Here is a 21,496-nt window from a genome sequence, read left to right as displayed (position 1 = left end):
TCTTATGTGGGAGATAAAAAAAGATTAATAGATACTAGAATCTGAGAAGGGTGTGGCCAGGGGAGTGAGGAGAAAGAGAATAAAGGAAGTTTAGTTAATAGGTACAAACATACAGTTAGGCAGAAGGAGTAAGTTCTAATTTTCAATAGCAGAGTAGGGTGACTATAATTAACAAATATTTCAAAATAGAGAGGACTGAAATGTTCCCAAAACATTGAAATGATAAACACTCAAGGTGATGGATATCCCAAATGCCCTGGCTTGATCATTGCACACACTATGCATGGAACAAAATATCAGTTTCCATAAATATGTACAAATACCATATTCAACAGAATAATTCAAAGAAAAAAGTATCAGAAGAAATAATAGTAGAGGTGTTTTGTTTGTCATTTGTTGTTTTTTAATTATGGAGTAAAAGGTCCAGGCCTCATATAAGTAGGAAAAAAATCCTAACTCTGTTTATATAAATATTTAAAACTTTTATAGAGAAATAAAAAGATAACAGAAACAAAGGTGAAGGAAAATTTACAAATGGTGAAATATGTGCAGTGTTTATGAGAAATAGTTACTAGCCATATTAGACAAGCCTGTGATCCTAGTATTCTGAGAGGACAAGGCGAGAGGATCCCTTGAGCTCAGGAGTTCAAGACCAGCCTGAGCAAGAGAGAGACCCATCTCTACCAAAATCCTAAACATAAAACAAATTAGCTGGACATTGGGGCTGGTCCCTGTAGTCCCACCTACTCATGAAGCTGAGGCAGGAGGATGGCTTGAACACAGGAGTCTGAGGTTACTGTGAGATAGACTGATGCCAGGGCACTCTAGCCTGGAGCAACAGAGAGAAAGACTATCTCCAAAAAAAAAAAAAAAGTTAAATTAAATTAAAAATAACCAAAAATAAATCAAACAAAAACTTCACAGAAGAAACCTACAAAGAGATACTTTTTTTTTTTGAGACAGAGTCTCTCTATGTCGCCCTTGGTAGAGTGCTGTGCCATCACAGCTCACAGCAACCTCAAACTCTCGGGCTTAAGCGATTCTCTTGCATCAGCTTCTCAAGTAACTGGGACTACAGGCACTCACCACAAGCCTGGCTATTTTTTGGTTGTAGTTGTCATTGTCGTTTGGCAGGCCTGGGCTGGATTCGAACCTGCCAGGTCTGTTGTACGTGGCTGGTGCCCTAGCCACCGAGCCACAGGCGCCAAGCCAAAAGATACTCACTTTTATCAAAAATCAATATAAGTCAATTTTATGGAACCCTTGAAAACACGATAGGTTTATTTGTACTTACATAAAAATATATTCATGAAATCTTATTGCGTTACAAGGAGCTATCAAAGTAGAATCCCAATCTGTTATAAATTTAGGATGTGAGTAGGTTGTGCTTAGAGTCTGAAGGGATGTGCACTAAATTGTTAATAGGGAGGATTTATAGGAGTAGTGAGGCTCAGAAGGTAGGGGTAGATGGAGAGGGTAACACTCCTGCATGTAATTTTGTAGGGTGGTGTATTTAGTGATGTATTTTGCAATGTACATGTGCTCTTATAATTCATATGTATATAATAATTTAACAAAAATATTGATTAAAAATAGCACTATCACAAAGGCCACAGAATCACATACAGTAGATGATATATTATAATCTAAATATGATGCATTAAACAAGAAAGAAATGTGAATAACACACGGTGAAAATACTAGTGTTTCTATCTGTATGTGGGGGCTGAGAATGGTTATCTCCGGGATTTGGGGTGATAAGGGCCATTTTTAAATTTAATATGATACATTTCAGTATTGTTTGGCAGGAAGTGGAGGAAAACGATGCCTATTACTCTTGTGTACGTCAGTGGGAAGCTCGCTGACCTAGGATTGTAAAAAACCAAGTTGTGACGCGGACTCTTCCTAGTTCTGTGCTACCAGTTTACTTATGTGTAAGAGTGTTTAACTTTATCCAATCTCTGAACTTTTTCCAGCTCTAAAATCCTGTCATTTTATGATTCTATATAATTCAAATTTTGCCCCTAGAAAAGAACATTATAAGCACTTGCAAAATATCTAGAAATGATAATACCCCCTGAAGAGAAGATGAAAACCTTGACGAGTTGGCTACTGCCATCCTCACTTCCCGTTGCACACCCGTTTGGATTGCTTCACCCAACAGTAGTCTATGTCAATGTTCTTCAACCGTTTTTATCTCACAGCACACTTGAACCTATAAACTTCCACGGCACTCCTAAATTATGTTGATCCAAAAGAGTAAAAGAAAAGATACACTTCCTGTGCTTTGCACTTCTTTGGAAAATAATTTAATTAATGATCTTGAAAAACTTTCCCGGCATACCAGTTGAAAATCACCGGTCTATATGCCGATAGCTGGAAAGGAACAGCCGGCAAACACAAAACCGGAGAGTAACGCATAATAGCCTTTGGTGGTTTCATGATCTAAAAGGAGCACAGGTTAAATTCAAAAAGTTGTTTCTTTGTTCTGTATTTTTGTAAATACACATAAATTGGATATTCAGTTCCTGCCTTGACATGGTTCTCTGTTTTTACCAGTTGACAAGCCCCCACGGTCCCTGCCCCCACTCTATTTCCACGCCCTGCTCACAGGCTCCTTGTTAGCAGCCTTCACTTTCAGGGAGATTGCTGCTGAAAGAACACCAAAACACAATTCTGCTCACCATTAATCCTTGTCTTCTCCATAGTACAATCACCCCTCTATTTGATTCACTGATTCCCCATCTACAACCTGCACATATTTGCAGTCCATCAGAGAAGTAATTACTTTTGTACTGAGGATACCACAAACCAACTCTTCTTTCCAATTAAGCATATATTCAACTTGGAATAAAGTACCATAGACTCACCCCCCCCCCCAAGAAAGGTAAGGGGGAGATTCGGTCCTATTCTTTCACAGGATTTTGTACATCGTTTTGTAAAAAGGGAGGAAATACACAGGAATCTTTTCAATTTAAATTATCTTTTAAAAAATTGGGGCAGTTTTCTTGGTACAATGCATAGGGATAGTTCTGTAAAAAAAAAAAAAAATCTAAGAAATCTAGAAAATGATGGTCCACATTTTTCAATAGCCCAAAATTTCTTCGTTTTTTAACAAGATCAAAGAGATTTACTTGAAGAATAATGGCAGAAGCATATTCAAAGTAAATGAGGGTTGATAAGGATTAAAACTGTAAAAATGAAAAACTTTTTGTGATTGATTTCACTGAGACACGCAATCATTTGAAGTGGGTATACTGATAGAAATCAAATATTATAAAAACATGAATATCAGATTTCTCACATGAATAATAAATGAATTCTTTTTTTAGATAATAAATGAATTCTTATACATTTTTGTGTTAACAAATAATTAAAATTTAACAAAATCCACTATCTTGGTAAATACAAGAGAATCCTCCTAAAAGAAACTAATATTGCATGAGGATTATTTTGTCTCAGGGGAACGTTCTTCCCTTTATTGTTCCAAGTGATGTTATTCTCTTAATGACATGTTTTTCATTTAAATTCTGTGTGTGTGTGTACATACATGTATACAATACATCCACACTGAGACAAATGTCCATATACCTGATACAAACAAAATGGCTAGTGCTTGACTGGCCTGTCTTCCTTCTCTTATTAATACAACTACTAATCACATGCCAGAGCCTATAATCTTGAACTTCTGAAAAACAAAATACATCCATCAATGTTTGAAAAGTAACCCCTAAGAAATTCATCCCTAAATCCTTTAAAATAAACAAATTAAGAGTCCAAAAGAATAGGAATTCAAGGAGATTTAAATTTGAATTAGCTTAACTACTTTTGACAAGTTTACACATGAAAGACACCAAGATTGTATGTACTACTTTCTGCTTTAAGAAGTTTCATTCGGTCTGTCTGTATGAAAAGTTTCAGCCAAAGTTAAATCAATCTCCTCTACTGATTTTCAACATTAGACAAATACCCAGGCCCCTCCCCTTTTTTTGAACCCTGCTTTCAGGCTGACTTTTTCCCCAATTGAAATTCAGACCCTCAATGGTTGGGTTTTCTTGGTTCTAAATGTTGATAAAAAAGGGTTTTCTCCCTCCCTCAATTTGATGTGACAGGCTTCTGACATGAATAATGGAAGCATTTCTTTCACAGGCAAATCAACTTAATTTAGCAAGCCTTTATACTCTCAGTGGGCAAGCCACAATCCCTGAGATTCCAGGAGAGTCTTTAAGTTAGACAAAATCTTTAGAATTTGCAGAAAATGTATAAAGTAAACAACACTTATTTTGTCACAATACTGAATAACTTTTATGCAGGAGTTACAGATGAATATATTACTTCCTAATCAGATCTTGATTTACAAGCAATTTGTGATGAACCCTCCAAGCTCCAGGAAAACTAGCTCCGAGGAAGAAAAATAAGAGAAGCCTATACAAATAAATTTTAAAGCCTGAAGAATGAAAACAAAATAAAATGAAAAGCAAAGAAAACAAAAACATCCCACTCCCCCTCCCCTCCAAAAAGGCAAATAAAAACCAAGGTGCATGTAGCTTGCAGGACCAAGTGGAGTTTATAATAGCACTAGAAGGTCTATTTTGAACAATCCTTTTAAGCAGAATCTTAGAGAATTGAAAGGGCAGCAATTCCTGGCCATCAGATTAAAAGGAATAGATCCTACAGTCATTTCCATTTCCAAATTCAGGACACAGCCTATTCCCCTGAGAAACTTTGCAGAACAGAAAGAAGAGATGTTAATAATGCATTAGTGAAAGAAGGATGAGGCTTATGAGAATAAAACTAAGACGTATGTGCTCTGAGTTGACCATTGAGGAATGATTTAAAAATGAACACAACCAGACTTGGAGTGCAGCAGATTTTGCAATTAAAATAGTCTCTAACAGAATATGGACTTTGGCATTTGCCCTCTAGCCTTTGATATCGTTTATATTATATAATGGGAAGTTTACAAGAAAGAAAAGAACATAGGAATATGGATACCTGCCCTGGGCTCAGCCAGAAAATTTTCTGTGTGACCTTAGACACGTCTCTAGCCCCCATCTGAGCCTCTGACTCCTATTCTATTCAATGAGAAGGTAGAACTAGGTAATCACTAAGGTTCGTTCCAACTCAAAAATATAATTTCACAACCTGATGACAAAAGCCTAGATGAACAGTGATAAAAGTGCTGAAGCATCACACAAAGAAATACACACATATCACAACTTTAGGATTGGGGCTTGAGTTGGTATCACAAATATACCTTGAGCTTCTTCTGGCAGCTTTCTATAATTTACTCTTTCCAAATACTGTACATATATTTTAAAAACCCATGCACTTACAGCTGCAAAGGAAAACCCTAGCAACTGGGAGTTCCTTTGGATAAGAACAGTTATTTTAGTTCTAAACATTTTTTTAACCATCCACTTCTGAGAATATTCATAAAATTGTAAATGATAATTGAAAGGAGAATTTAACCTACATCCACACTTTTTTCAGTATTCCTAATGTATTAGAATTTTCATCATACAACTAAAAATAAAACTTTACCCCAACAATATACACTATCAATAAAGACAGTTTCCATTTTACAGCTATTTGAAATCTTTATGAAGATATGTTCAAGTAAAAAGTAATTGCCTTCCTTAATGTCATACTTTTCACATTATATTTCAACCCCCATTTGCATGTTAAGGTTGTGAGATTCACGATTTAGGAGATAACCAACTGGTCCAGTAAAAACAAAAAGTGATGCTGTACATTTCAAATAATAAACCCTTCACTACAGAGAACTATTTTCACATAAATATTGTTTCAGTAAGAACCATTTTTTTAAATCCACACTCTACACATAACTCTCTTTCTCTTCTTCTCTTCCTCCTTCCCTCTCTCCCTCTCCCACCCTCTATTAGCTAATCAGCCAATTAGGGGTTCCAATAATTACAAATGTCAGGAAAGAGAGAAAGGCGGGGGAAGGGGAAACCAGTCAAGGTAGAACAAAATCCGTTTACTTTAAAGGGTGTCCACCATTAACCCTTAAAGAATTCTATTCCACCTTGACAGATTTGCTATTCCAAGTCCCGACCCCTCCCACCTTTCTTCACTACTATAATTGTTAGGTCAGTTAATTGGCTGATTAAGGATACTCTGGCATTTTTATTAACTAGCAATTAGAGTCAGACCCCAAGGCATGGAGGATCCTTTCTGATTGGTGGTGTCACTTGAGTTACAGAGATTAATAAAATCAAATGAGTTTTAAGGTCTGGTTTGGTTAATTCAGCCTTACTGTATGGATATTTTGGCATCACTCATAGTTCTAATATCTACTCATTTACTTTCAAACCAAACTGCATTCTAGGGCAGCATCATCTAGTCTCCAAACAGGAAAAAAAGCACATCTGTGAATATCATGGGAATACCATAAAATTACAGACCCTAGAAGTGTTTCCATCTGCTATAATAGCAAGTTTTATATTTTATTCACAATATTCTTAATCCCTGCCTAGGTCCATTCCAAAATAAGACCCAAGTTTCTCATTCAAAAATCCCACAAGAGTGTGTGATATATGACATGCCCTAATCCTCTTGGCCTACTTAAATCATCTTGTAGTCTCTTTCCATAACTTGTCTAAGACAAACTGGTACTTATGAAGATCCATCATACAAGGTGTACAGTTATGGGCAAGGCAAATGCTCCTTTACAAAGAAAATTGTACATACTTGTATTAAAATTCAGACCCACTGAGGTAGAACTACACAAGTCAATAAGAACATGGACAAGTAGCTATAGAATAGGATATACTGACTGCACACGTAGTTTTAGGAGGGTGGCATCCCAGAAAAATACTATAGGCAGTGTAAAGCAATAGTTAAACCCAAGATCTTTGAATCTGGTATAGCCCAAGTGAAAATCCTGGCTCTACCACATACTTAAAAGTGAGGCCCAGGGTTAGTCTGTTACCTTATATGACCCATGGTTTTTCTCATCTATAAAATGAGAATAATAACAGACCATACCTTATAGGCTTAATACAAGAGTTACAAGACAATCAAGGAAAACGTTTTTCTCAATGATTGTCATATAGTAGGTGTTCATTAAACCACAGCTATTCTTGACATGACTGTCTTTCCTCATTCAATTTATGAGCTGATTGAGTAAACCAATAGGGAACATGCACTATTCGGCAGATAGTTTAAGAACTTGGTTTTTTTTTTTTTTTTTTTTTTTTTTTTTTCTGGCCAGGGCAGGGTTTGAACCCACCACCTCTGGCATATGGGGCCAGCGCCCTACTCCTTTGAGCCACAGGCGCTGCCCTAGTTTGAGAACTTGAGGAAACCTATAGGACAGTGATCAGAGAGTGAGCACATAATTCCACTGTAGGATGGATGGAATAAGCATGACCACAGTAAGCCCAGGGTTGGGGAAATACAACATTCCTGGGATCTAGGTCTAAGTCACATTCACAGGACTGAAGAAGCTATGGGCCTGACCAGCTGCTGGGGCCTGCCAGTTATTCACAAAACCTGCTTCCCTTTTGGAGTACAGAACGACACACTAGCCAACTCAGTATACAATGGGCATAGAGGTTCCAAGGACAAACTGTAGAGCCAGACTGCTTGGGTTTTAATCTCCAATGTTATGTATGAGTTGTCTGACTTTAGTTTCTGTGCCTAAATTTTCTCCTCTGTTAATTAGGGGACAATAATGGGTCTTAATTTATAATCCATGTTATAAAAACTAAACAAGTTAATATCTGTAAAACTTCTAGAAGTTTTTAGTAAATTAATTAATTAATAAAAGTGAGTTTTTATTAATTAGTTAAAGTGAGTTTTTAATAAATTTTGTAAATATTATAACAAGTTAATATTTGTAAAACTTATATATAACAAGTTAATATTTGTAAAGCTTCTAGAATTTTTCAATAAATTAATTAAATGATTAATAAAAGTGAGTTTTTAATTAATTAAATTAATTAATTGATAAAACTGAGTTTTAAATTAATTAATAAAAGGTTTTAATAAATTTTTGTTAAATTAAATAAAGCCCATCATATTCTAGCACCATTCACTTTGTGCTAGTGTCGCTAGCATCCTACCCTCCAAAAGTCAACTGCTTAGGAGAGGTGATGGATTAGATGACCTTTGTGCCAGCTTTGCAAGATGGCAGTAAGTAGGCCAGAGACCAGAAAGGGAAAACAGTGAGGAAACAAGGAGTTCAAAACCTAGGACTGTGCCTCACTTTTCTAGTTTACTGGCTTAATACTCCACTGACACACGGTGACATACGGGTATCTATCACCTTTGTTAGCCCTTTAACCCAAAAAGAAAAAGGCAAAGAGCATTGGACAAAACTGGAACAGCAGTGAAGTCCATCTCTGAACCTTAATTCTCTGAGAGAGCACCCTCTCAACTCTCTTCTTTCTCTCCAACATGCAAATGTTATAACTTTCCTTTCAAAAATTAAATCCAAATGAAAACATAAAATGTTAGGGTTAGAAGGTCTATCTCCAAGTTCTCATGCCCTCATATCATAAATGAGGTCACTGAGGCCCATAAAGGGAAAGTGACTCTAGTTAAAATATCAAATTCATATTTTCTCAATCTCTTTAGAGTTAGTATCAAGTTGCATTTAGAAAAGAACAATGGTCTGCTCTCATCCCAACATTTGCCGTTTTGTAATTTTTACAGACTGGCATGCCTTCCAAGAGTTCAAGCCAAAAGCCACTTCATGAGTTCTGATGTGCTGTTTGCATGGGGCATTCCAATGCAAATCAAGTGTCTTGGTCATAACATCTTGGTCTTGTTCTTCTCTCAGATTTGCATCGCTAATATATGCAAGTGCTGTATAGTTCAAGGGCATCTGGGGGGTAACACTACATAGGAAATGTTGCCCTTTCAGGGTTCTATTTTATCAATGGCAGTTTAGTTACTATGGAAAGTTTCCCCAAAGCAGCATTTTTACTCCAACTGTGAACCTGAAGGATTGCTAGTCACATGGTCTACAAATAAACTATCATTGGTCACATGTCTTAGGAGCATGAAAGCAAAGAGGTGGTAGAATCTAGAGAAAAAAAATGATCATTGAGTCCAATCCTCCCCACATTTTACATATGGAGAAACTAAAGTCCAGAGAAGGCAAGTCGCAGAGCTCATTAAGGCCAGAGAAAGGGTGAGAAGAATCCACGGTCCCTTCCCCTGCACAAATTTGAGCATAAGTTTAAGTTTATGTGAAATTCCTTTGGCAATAAATATATGACTTGAAGTAGAAGTGCATTATATTATCCCAAAGCATATAACTAGAATTTAGTCTAAATTAAATTCACAGTCCCTCTGTGTTAAACATGTTCCTTTCTTTTCATGGGCAGAAAAATGCTATAATTTCAGTTAAAACCACTCCAGAAATTCTGAATATGGGAAATGTATATTGTTAGGGAAGGCTAATAATAGGTTGAAATGGTACCCAAACCCTCTAGTACTAGAACAGAAACTTTCTAGAAATATTTACCGAGCACTCTACCTGTTAATCATTTGATAATGTTTGATTATATTCAATTCAGAATAGAGTTCTTTTTAGATAACCATATTGCATTTAGGGAAATACAATAATACAGCATCTTTATAGTACATTTTGTCCCCTAATTTTCTTAGCTATTTGCTGGTATTTATCTACCAATGAAAACCATACATTAACACTGCCATTTGGAAGAAAATGAATAATATCTCTTGTTATGTTATAGGTCAATATTTAATGCAGCTGAAGTTTCATTCTCTCCCATTAAAACTGCTTATTTGCCTCATCTGGATGTATATCAAATGGTAATAAGATACAGAATATATAAGGTTGTGACCCATGCCAGTAGGTTTTGCTGTTTCTAGGGGATTTTGTTGTTAATTGGTTGCACTGTATGTCAGATTTTTTTTTTTTTTGAGACGGAGCCTCAAGCTATCCTCCTGGGTAGAGTGCCATGGCATCACGCTCACAGCAACCTCCAACTCCTGGGCTCAAGCGAGTCTCCTGTCTCAGCCTCCCAAGTAGCTGTGACTACAGGCACCCGCCACAACGCCTGGCCATTTTTTGGTTGCAGCCATCATTGTTGTTTGGCAGGCCCGGGCTGGGGATTCGAACCTGCCACCTTAGGTGTACGTGGCCGGCGCCTTAGCCACTTGAGCCACAGGCGCTGAGCCTGTATGTCAGATCTTATTCTTCTACACCCTTGTTAAGGTTGATGATTCTTCAGCACACCATTGAAAAGAGAGCAACTAGAAGAAGTTTTGCCAAAACAAGGTACTAGAAGCAAAATTTCCTAGGGCAGAGTAATGGTTTTCACTCTTAAGGTTACGGTTTGGAAAAGAAAATGCATTCCATCCTATCACTGAGTATGAAAAAGAGTGTTTTACTCTCAGGAAAGGGGAAGGAAAAAAAGCTACTACTCAACTCGAAATTCTGTACTGATTTCAGAGGTGTCAGGTTAGAACACATTCGTGGAAATAGAAAACTGACTAAAATAAAGAAATTACTCTTGCCATCTTCAAGTAATGACCTGCCCTATGGAACTATATATACCTTAGTTCTCCTGACAAACATCTTCTTTAGCTAATCAGTGTAAGATTGTTTGTAAGTGAAATTCTATGCTAATCTCCCTAAGGGAGCTCACCTTTTGAACCAATGGGGGAATTATTTTGCAACGTGAATAATCCTTCTCTAATTTATCTATTGTCAATGCTTGCATTTTTGTTTATCAAACTTCTTAACAGGAAGCTAGCCTATTTATCACTTGTTCTTCAGCAGTTGAAGGATAGTGGGGGAAGCAGAAAAGCAGGGCAGAGGCAAGATGAGGACACTGGCCAGGAAGTGAAAATCCCCAAGTTAACCCAGCTCTACTACTCCCAAAAGATCATGGGCAAGTAAGTATATCTTTCTGGGCCTCAATCTCTTTATACGGTCAGATAATCTATGAGTACCCAATGTAACCATCTGTGCAAAAGCTCTTGGTAAATGGCACAATTCTGGGCAAATCAAGCTGATAATTACTAAGGTATGTCCCCTTCCAAAACCAGTAACGGAAATAAGAATCGGCAATTCTGTAACAGGAAAGTCTCATATCAAACAACATGATTTTAATCGAATAGCCTATGTCTGGAGCTCTGGCTTGACTAGGAAAAGAATGCAGTCAGGTAACATCAGAAAAGCCACCTTAGATTGGAGTTAATTTAGCCTGTGCGGAGGCTCTGGTAGTGGCACCAAGGGGCCTATTGTAGAAACAGAAACGTTTCATTCCAGGCTAACACAGTGTGGAAAAGTATATGCCAAAAACACCCAGGTGATCAGTGAACCTACGCTGTTTTAGGATCTATCTCAAATGTGGTCCTGTATGTTATGTCAGGAGTAATGCTTTGATTAATTTATTTGAAAATACGAGGCTGGACATGGTGGCTCATGCCTATAATCCTAGCACTCTCAAAGGCCAAAGTAAGTGGATTGCTTGAACTCAACAGTTAGAGACCAGCCTGAGCAAGAGTGAGACCCTGTCTACTAAAAATAGAAAAAACTAGTCAGGTGTAATGGTGGGGGCCTGTAGTCCCAGCTACTCAGGAGGCCGAGGCAAGAGGATGGCTTGAGCCCAAGAGTTTGAGGTTGTAGATGCCACGGCATTCTACCTAGGGCAACAGAGTGAGACTTGGTCTCAAAAAAAAAAAAAAAAAAAGGGAAGGGAAATCTGATCCTTTAAGGCCCAGTCAAGTTACCTCTTCCATGACCAGCCCCTGAATCCTATCAATTGGAATTAATCTCTCCCTACTCTGTGCCCCAAATACACCGTGGAGTGCCTCTAGTGCAGCAGTCATTCACATTTAGTTTATCTTTGACTTTGTGCATGTGCATGTGTGAGCACGTGTGTGCATGTATGGCTGAATACTCACAAAAATATAGGCTCCTTGAGGACAGAAACCATGCCTTAGTCACCACTGTATATAATTCACAGCATCCCTCACGTCACCTTAGACATAGTAGTTTCCCAATAAACACTACTGACTATTAAAGCAAATGAGAATCATACATTTACTGTTAATGGAGATATTTCCTTTTTTTCCTGTTCCCTAAAGCTATCTACTTCAAGCTATAAGAAGTTCACCTTTTTTTTTAATCCTATAATTTAGAGAATAAGTCTATGGACTAATACCTGACATATTTTGGAAAAAATGAGAAAGTTGGTGTTTAGCATAAGAAACATAATCATTGTTCTTGAAATAAAGCAGTTAATGATCTCAGATTTGACAATGAGGAAGGATTCCAGTCTGGAAAGGGGTGGTACAGCAGTGTTGTTAAATTCCTTAATGGAGTTCAGCGTACTCAAATTATCACAATCCTTTATCTCAGTCGGAGGCTAGGACAGTCCTGTCCAATTCAGGAGCCACTAGCCACATGTGCCTATAGAGCACACGAAATGTGCCAAGACTGGCTCGGTGCCTGCAGCTCAGTGGCTAGGGCACCAGCCACATACACTGGAGCTGGTGGGTTCGAATCCAACCTGGGCCTGCCAAACAACAACCAAAAAAATAGGTGTTGTGGCAGCTGTAATCCCAGCTACTTGGGAGGCTGAGGCAAGAGAATCACTTAAGCCCAAGAGTTTGAGGTTGCTGTGAGCTGTGACACCACAGCACTCTACCAAGGGTGACATAGACTCTGTCTCAAAAAAAAAAAAAAGAAAGAAAGAAATGTACCAAGACTGAATTGAGATATACTATAAATGTAAAACATATACTAGATGTCAAGACTTAGGCTGAGATTTGTAAAAAGAACATTAAATATCTAATTAATAATTTTTATATTGATTGCATGTTGAGATAATATTTTTTGTTATATTGGGTTAAATAAAATATATTATGAAAACTAATTCACCTGTTTCTTTTCAATATTTTTAGCATGGCAATGCAAAAAATTAGAATTACATACATGCCTTGCATTGTATTTTCATTGGAGAGACACTTGCTTCAAATGACCAAGGAAATAAGAATGATCTAGAAAGGAGCTAAAACTCTCACCCTCACCAGAAAAAAAGTCTCTACCCTTAAAACAACCTAATAAGTAGCACATCCACCATCTCCTTTTGAGGCTGAGAGGCCCCCCAAATCAGAGCCATGGCACAAAATATCTGAGTCTGTACCTGAGCTAGGAGTAGGAGTTCTCAGTGAAGGCCTTCCAAGCAGAGAAGAAGATTATAAAATTTCTAAGAGTTATAAGTCAATAATATAAGGCATTTTAAAAGTTTCTGAACAATGAAAACTTAATTTGACTGTGCTGGCATGATGCCACAACAAAGTGAAATAAAGTAAAATAAAATCCAAATGTTTTATACAAGGTAGCACAGTTCTTTGCTTTGTAACAGTGTTTGATGAATTGAATTTAATTTGGAAGGGGTTGCCTGACTAAACTTGACCTCTTTTTAAGCTGAAGTCAATGTAAGCAGTATATATCCATATACAACCGTTAAACTTCACTGAGTCAATTAACACGCACCATGGGTAACACTGTGCTCTCCTGGCCCTTTATGTAGCATCTACTGGATCTACTGGATCCACTGGCTTCTACAGTGCAGAACTAGGTATAAGCTAGACCTTGGCTGAAATAAATACTTTTCAACAACTTTTTTTGAGACAGTTGCTCTGGGTAGAGTGCCATGGCATCCTGGCACAGCAACCTCAAATTCTTGGACTCAAGTGATTCTCTTGCCTCAGTCTCCCGAGTAGCTGGGAGTACAGGCACCCACCACAACACGCAGCTATTTTTTTTGATACAGGGTCTTGCTCTTGCTCAAGCTGGTCTCAAACTCCCGAGCTCAAGCAGTCTGCCTGCTTCAGCCTCCCAATGTGCTGGAATTACAGGCATGAGCCACCATACCCGGCCAGAAATAAATACTTTCTTCCACCCATTTTACCTAAAGCAGGAGGGCTCCTGTGGCATCGCCCCTGTGAACAGCATCAGAACAAAGCCTCAGAATATTGCATTCACCTGCAGGAGTTAAATTTTATCATCCATGAGGATTTGGGTCCATGCATACGCCACCTGAAACTGGAGTATTAAAAAGAGTCTTTAAGAAATAGGAAGAACTGATTAAGTAAATGGAATGTAAATATTGAAAGAACAGTCTTATTAAATTGCACAGAATTCCACTTATAACATTAATAGCCAAAAGCAGCATCAACAGGTCTACTCAGTTGATTTGGTGAAATTTAAAAAGAAAAACCATTCAACCCAGGCATATGGCATTGTGAAAACAGACTAAGCGGTTGATTGATCCACCTATTTTCAGCAAGTTGTGTAGATATCCTGCAGGCACAGACTTCCTCTGCAGGCTATTGCCTTCGAAAAGGCAAAAATTCCATCAGATATAGTAAAATGGAGACGGTCACAGTGACCCAGCAACCTCTGTTCAAACTTTACCCATATGAGAATGCTCTTACACTGGGTTGTTTTGAATGAGACCCAAATCGATTTATGTATTTTCCTAGTTTTCTTTCGCACCTCCTTGTGTACCATTGAGCAGTTTTTGAGGACACAAGCCACTATTACAATGTTGTCAAGGCCCTTCTCATTTTCTAGTTCAAATCCTTGTTCATGCTGTTTGCTAAGTACTTGTTCCCTGTGACAGCTTTCAGCCAAACAGAACACACTGAATGCTACATTCCAAACCACTCTGTCCTGCTGGGCTCTGAGTAAAACAAGCTCTTCAAACTCCATCATGTGAACTTTTCACAAGCAACAATCTCCCTCAGACAATTCCATTCAGAGATACTATCCGTGAAACTGGGACTCAGGGAAGAGGTGACATCACAGGCTTCCCCCTCTTGCCAGGGTCATGACCACCAAAGTTGTATTTAAGAGGCTCCCACGTGGTTTGGCACATGATTTTCTTAACGATCTAACATTTTCCCCAAGTTTCCCATAAGCTTTCCATTTAAGACATTCCCACGTAAACATAAAATTGGGTTCTGGTGTCAAGAAAGCCTGGAATTTGAAGAAATAAAGACAGAAAATTGCAGCTGGGTCCCTTTTAGAGGAAGAAGGGTAAATGTAAGATGTACTATATAACCCAAGCCATAAGTGATGGTTTGGGATAGTATATAAGAAAACATAGAAACAAAAGATAATACATCAAACCAAGAGACTGGAAAAGTTGTTGAGTTTTTTTTTAAGGCGAGCAGAAAAAAAGGCAAGAGAAAAAAATGAGAAAAGGACTTAGATTTTACTTTGTTAAGTGTCTGAAGCCAAGATTTGGAGATGAGAGTTTTGAAAAATGCAAGAGAATTATACCACCGCGATGTATAATCAGCCTGTCTGCCATGAGCAGTCAGACTACCAGACTACTACAGGAGAGCAGCACACTCAGGCACACACACAGGAATCCTGGGCTCTTTTCAGAAAGACCTGCCTGGCAGCTCCTGAAGAAGGCTCTGGACTCTAAAAGTTTTGCTTTGGGGTGTTTTGTTTTGTTTTGTTTTAATATAAGGAGAGCAGCTCATAGATCCAGGATGGTCTTCATTTCAGTTCTCACCAGAGTCGGGGAATGTGGATTCAGTGGCCTTCTAAGTCTTCCTATAGTCCAACGAGTCTATGAATTCATCTATCTATGTAACATCCTCCTGCTCAACTCATTTTTGAAAAGGAAAATTGCTCAAATAAGGGGACATCAGGCTGTAATATGCCCCTTAAGCATTCACAATTGTTTGGGTTTCTCATTGTAGACCTGCTGAGGAAGATGGAACCAAAACAGACAGAAAGTGAGATAGTGCTGTGCACATCCATTCCATCCTATGAGGCGCTGTGCCACGCCTATCTAGTGAGCATGCTGGACCAGAATGGTTTCAATTTGTCAGTCCTTATTGCAATGGGTTCCACCAGTCAGATAACAGCTGATTAAAACAAAAAGATCATAGAAAGAAGGTTAGCACTGTCACTGCCTATTAAATTACACCACAGAGCAGAAAGTACCAGAGCTTTTGGGGACCTTAAAGATCATAGAACCACAACTAACTCCTTTATTTCATATGCCATGCCAAAAAAAAAAAAAAGAAGGACACAGAAAAAAAATTGACTTGTTCATGGACAGTTTGGGGGAAAATGAAGGCTTAAGCTGAGATCCGGGGGCTTGCCACAGACACCTGGCAATCTTGTCTACAAATGAGAATGTAGATAACTTATTTGCTATGTTTCCTGGGAGAAACATGTTTAGTGTCCCATAGAATAGAACTGTTCCACTGAAGTTTTAAGTTTTCCTTCCTCTAATATAATTTTAGAATAAAAACCATTTTTTTCATGAAAAACATAGAGTATAATATTGAATATGCTTTGTCAGGCTACACATGTAACCATGAAAATTCGTACACTCCCATTCTTAATGTACACAGCCCTATTATGAAACTAATTTATAGTTCTCAAATGAAAGCTACAACCTAATTCTAGCCCAAGAATATAGGGAGGGGGTAGAGGAAGGGAAGGGAGGGGAGGGGAGGGGAGAAGAGCGGATGGGTGGAAGGAGGGTGATTGGAAAGATCACCTCTGTGGTCTGTCTTACAAGGGTATAAGTGATCTTTCTAAAACTAGAGTATAAATGTCTTAACACAATAACTAAGTAAATGACATAAAGTCTATGTTAACCAGTTTGATGAAAATATTTCAAATTGTATATGAAAACACTACACTGTACCCCATGTTTGCATTAATGTACACAGTTAACATTTAATAAAAAAAATAAAAATATAAAGTTTTGTACACTCCTTTCTAGGGAAGTGAACCCACTGAGGTAAGAATGAAAAGTTTACAGACTAGTGGTGCTGACAAAGAAGCAAACTGACAATTACAATGCTAAATCCAAAATGGGGACTTTGGGGACCATTTAAGCTTGGAAGGACAAGATGTCAAAAAAAGCACAGGTAAAGCCTGAGGTGAGCTTTTAAGGCTGAGTAAGAGTAAAGCAAGCAAAGGGGAGCATTTCAGACCAAGGGAGCAACAAGGTCAAAGGGCTTAAAGGCAGAGATGTGAGAAAGTTCAGGAAACTTCAAGTGATCCACTTTGGCTGGTGGCTAGAGTGCAGTTGTGGTGGCAAGGGGTCACTTGCACTTCCTGAACACACAATTCCAACAGCTTCTCCAAGTAAACACAATATAGTACAAAGAGTATCCTTACCACTCCAGAATGGCTTCATAATACAAGTTCCCCCAGCCCCACTTGACCATTAACATATTAATTATAAAGTCATACACAGTATAATGAGGCAAAGCGCAGTAAAGGGAGCAATGGACAGGAACTTACCAATAAGTCACTGTGGCCCTTCCTAGTGAGGTCAGCTGCCCCATTTGTTAAATGAGTAGTTCACCCTGCCCTGATGGTCCTTAAAGTCCCCTTGTCACTTTATTTTGGAAGGACCCCACCATGCATACATTACTAGAGGATCAAATGTAAAGGTCTATAAAACTCCACAAACCTCAGGCTGATCTGCAACTAATCCTCCTCTAATGCCTACTCTGGCATCATTTCATAAAAGGCATTGCAATCTAATTGCAATGTTTCCTATCAGTTCATGAATAATTCTTATTAGAAATCAGAATGAATTAGATGAATAAAATACTCATATAGAAGTTCAGAAATCAGAGCCTTCTCTTGGGCTCCTATAAAAGGGAAAACAATAGACCAGGTGTGGTGGCTCACGACTAAAATCCCCAGAGGGAGTGACGAAAGAGGATAGCTTGAAGCCAGGAGTTTGAGACCAGCCTGGGCAACACAGCAAGACCCTGTCTCTATTTTTTTTTTTTAATTAGCCAGGTGTGGTGGCATATGTTTGTAGTCTCAGCTTCTTGAAAGGCTAAGGCAGCAGGACTACTTGAGCCCAGGAGTTTGAGATTACAGTGAGTTGTGATCATGTCACTGTGCTCCAGCCGGGGTGGCAGAACAAAACACTGTCTCTAAAAATAAAAGATGAAAAAACAAGGGAATTTCATTTTTTAACTCGTTTTTGCCTCAGTCTTATCAGTGCTCCTATAAAGAAAATGTATGAACTATTCAAAGTGACAACAAAGGTAATATCTGCATATAGGAAGATTCACGTTAAGCCTACACAGAAAGTTTATCAATAATAATAAATTTAAAATTAGGTCCTTGAGTCAATCACAAGTCCCACAATCAGAATTAGGGTAAGTTTTCAGGCTTCTCAGCACATCGCAATTACTCAGACCTGTTCCTAAAAGCAAGTAGCTTTGGGGAACCTCCCATTGAAATTTTAATTCAGCAGAGGAACAATTACAAAAGTGTGAGTTTCACAAAACTCTTAGGAGATTCTCATGAGAGATGGCCATGGGACCACCCAAAATTTGCAAGAACCTGAATCTAATAGTTAGGAATGAGAGAAAAGGCACACAGGAGGGAAACATGCAGAAATGAAGGTATTCGCTTCAGGTGCCTTCCTGGGCAGTAGGAAGTAAACAGAGACTGAGGGAAGGGGAATAGCTATACCTGGGTCTGGGTGGAGACCTACTCTTCCACTCATTAAATATTTATTGTATGCCCATATATATCAAGCACTGTACTAGGCACTGTGGATTACACAAGTAAACAAGACAAGTGGCTCGGTGCCCGTTGCTCAGTGGTTAGGGTGTCAGCCACATACACTGGGGCTGGTGGGTTCAAACCTGGCCTGGGCCTGCTAAACAACAATAAAAACAACAACAACAAATAGCCGGGCATTGTGGCAGGCACCTGTAGTCCCAGCTACTTCGGAGGCTGAAGCAAGAAAATCACTTAAGCCCAAGAGTTTGAAGTTGCTGTGAGCTGTGACACCAAGGCACTCTACTGAGGGTGACATACTGAGACTCTGCCTAAAAAAAAAAAAAAAAAACAAGACAAGGTTCGTGCTGTCATATTTAACCATGAACTTCTCTTGCAAACCTCTCTACCTACCTGTTAAAATTACTGCAGTTGCTCAGTCAATCCTATAGCCCAAGATACCCCAATGATGCCACTGAAGAACATTTGAGCACAAGAAGCAGGAAGAATGAAAACAACAACCCAACAAAAATTTACCTATTCTTGTTTCTCCACAACTGGGCCTCCAAGTGATACTGCAGCTGGGAAGAAAGGTTTTCTTAGCCTCTGAAAGCACTGCAGAAGCCCCTGGAGGTGCTTTCTGCCTCAGAAAGGTTTGTAGTGTCAGAGGTTGGGTTGAATAAAGGTTTCTCAGACTAAGCCTTATCAAGGTAAACATGGGTTAACCAAAATGGCAATCCCCAGTAAAGTACATCCCAGAGGGACACTCTACCCTGTCCCTACCCTCAGTGTCTCCCTTTTGGACAACACAGGCCTCCTGCCAAACTAGTCTCCCTAAAGCACAGGGCAGGTGGTACTACCCCCTGCCCCAGGATAGATTCTAAAGTACTGGGTGGGTATTTGCGATCCTCTAACACTTTGGCCCCTATTTCCCCTTACCCACTTCCTATGATCCCCTGAATCCACTTTACCGTTTCTTCCTTCTCAAACTTTGTTAGATATCTTTTTGTTGGCGTCCCTGCGTACTCCCTTCCTGTTTTTCTGGGCCCATTTCAAATAGTACCTTTTCTAGAACCTGTGACCCTCTTGGCAAAGAAAGCCTCTGTTCTCTGAAGTCTGCACTTGAGAAATGGGCACTTTTCCTACAGTCAGAAGAACTTTCTTGGCTACACAATTCATCTTCCAAGGCAGAATGTTCTCTTTGAGAATAAGGATTGATTTTATGCTTTTTTATATCCCTTATCGGGATTTAGCACACTGCCTCACTCTCTGTGGAGCACCTCAATAGCAACTTTTTATTATATCAGGGAATTCGCTTCATTTCATTGTATTATTTTAAAGCATAGATCAGTTACAAATCTACTCCCAAGGCCATGCTAATGAAGTAGAAACAACTCTCTGATATGAACATAAAGGCAAAGTTTCACTAATCTAAGCATATTTCATGCACTACTATGAAGAGACCCTGGGGATATTTGGGCTTTTGCATTTTATTTACTTATTTATTTTTGGAGATGGAGTCTCATATGTCGCCCTTGGTAGAGTGCCGTGACATCACAGCTCACAGAAACCTCAAACTCTTGGGCTTAAGTGAGTCTTTTGCCTCAGCCTCTCAAGTAGCTGGGACTATAGATGCCCACACAATGCCTAGTTATTTTTTAGAGATGGGGTCTGGGTTTTGCTCAGGCTGGTCTCCAATTCCTCAGATCAGGCGATCCACCCACCTCAGCCTCCCAGAGTGCTAGGTTTACAAGCGTGAGCCACCACGCCTGGCCTGGGCTTTTTAACTTTCCTCCACTACTTTCCTCTACTTTCTCCATCACTTCCACTCCACTCCACCCTCATTCAAAACCACTTCAGCCTTTTAAGTGTCCTAGGACCTTTTCTTCCAAGCTCTTTTTACCCTTACTCCGCTCCTAATATTCTTTCAGGGTAGAGGAGGTAGATCTTTCTCCTCATTGCAAAGTGCATCCCTCAGGCAATTTCAGGAGTCCAAGGCTAGGTGCCCTAATATCCAGAGTGGTGATTTTGAGTACTAATGAGCTCAACACATTTATAATACAAGATCTGTGCTAGTTAGGCAAATTTCAAATATAGAACAGTAGCTTCCAGCTCAAGCACAGAGATTCTACTTGCTGATTTCTAAATTTATCTATTTTGCTGCTTTTTCTAAAGCATAATGGGTTTTAACATTTTACGGATTTTTATTTCTAGAGAAGGAAGAACATCTATTGAGTACCTTTAGGTGCCAAGTATTGTGCTAGACAGTTAAAATAAGACTTCATCGGACCCTCACAATGATCTTAGGAGACACACAGTTCTACTTTATAGATGAAAACCTGAGGTCAATAGACATTAATTAACTCACCCAAAATCATGCAGTCACACATTTGTGGAGCTAGGATTTCCACTGTTGGTCCTCTTAATACACAGCTCATACTCTTTTAGTTACACCAAGTTGTTACGTACTCTCAATTAAAACCCAGAAGTTCATTCTGACTACATGGTCTTCCACTTCAAAACAAAGATCAAAAAAGATGTAATCTCAGAAAAAGGAATTTTTTAGATTCCACTGGGCCTTTATCTTATTTTAGCAGGATCTCAAGTGCTGTGTTAGTTTTCCTAAAAGGCGCACTAAATTGACTCAGGTCGAGTATTACCCACCCAACTGTAATAGGTCCTTTTTCTACCATCACATAATCACCAAAATCATCTTATTTTTCAAAATAAAAAAATTACAGCCAAATCACTAATATGTATTACTTTCACCATTTCTTTCTAGAAATTAAGTGCATGGCACAGTGGAGTAAGAATGGAAGACTCCAGATTTCACAGGGATGTCAAATTCTACATAACCAACCAAACAAGGATAAAAGTATTCTATAACCAATACTTGTTATGTCACTTCCCTTTAAGAATTTTAAATAAGGTAACAGTTATTCATTCAACAAACATTTATTGAGCTCC

The sequence above is a fragment of the Otolemur garnettii genome, unplaced genomic scaffold (genome assembly GCF_000181295.1).
Source record: "Otolemur garnettii isolate 467f Iridium unplaced genomic scaffold, OtoGar3 scaffold00117, whole genome shotgun sequence".
In the NCBI taxonomy this organism is placed as follows: Eukaryota; Metazoa; Chordata; class Mammalia; order Primates; family Galagidae; genus Otolemur; species Otolemur garnettii.
Note: the sequence above shows the minus strand (reverse complement) of the source record.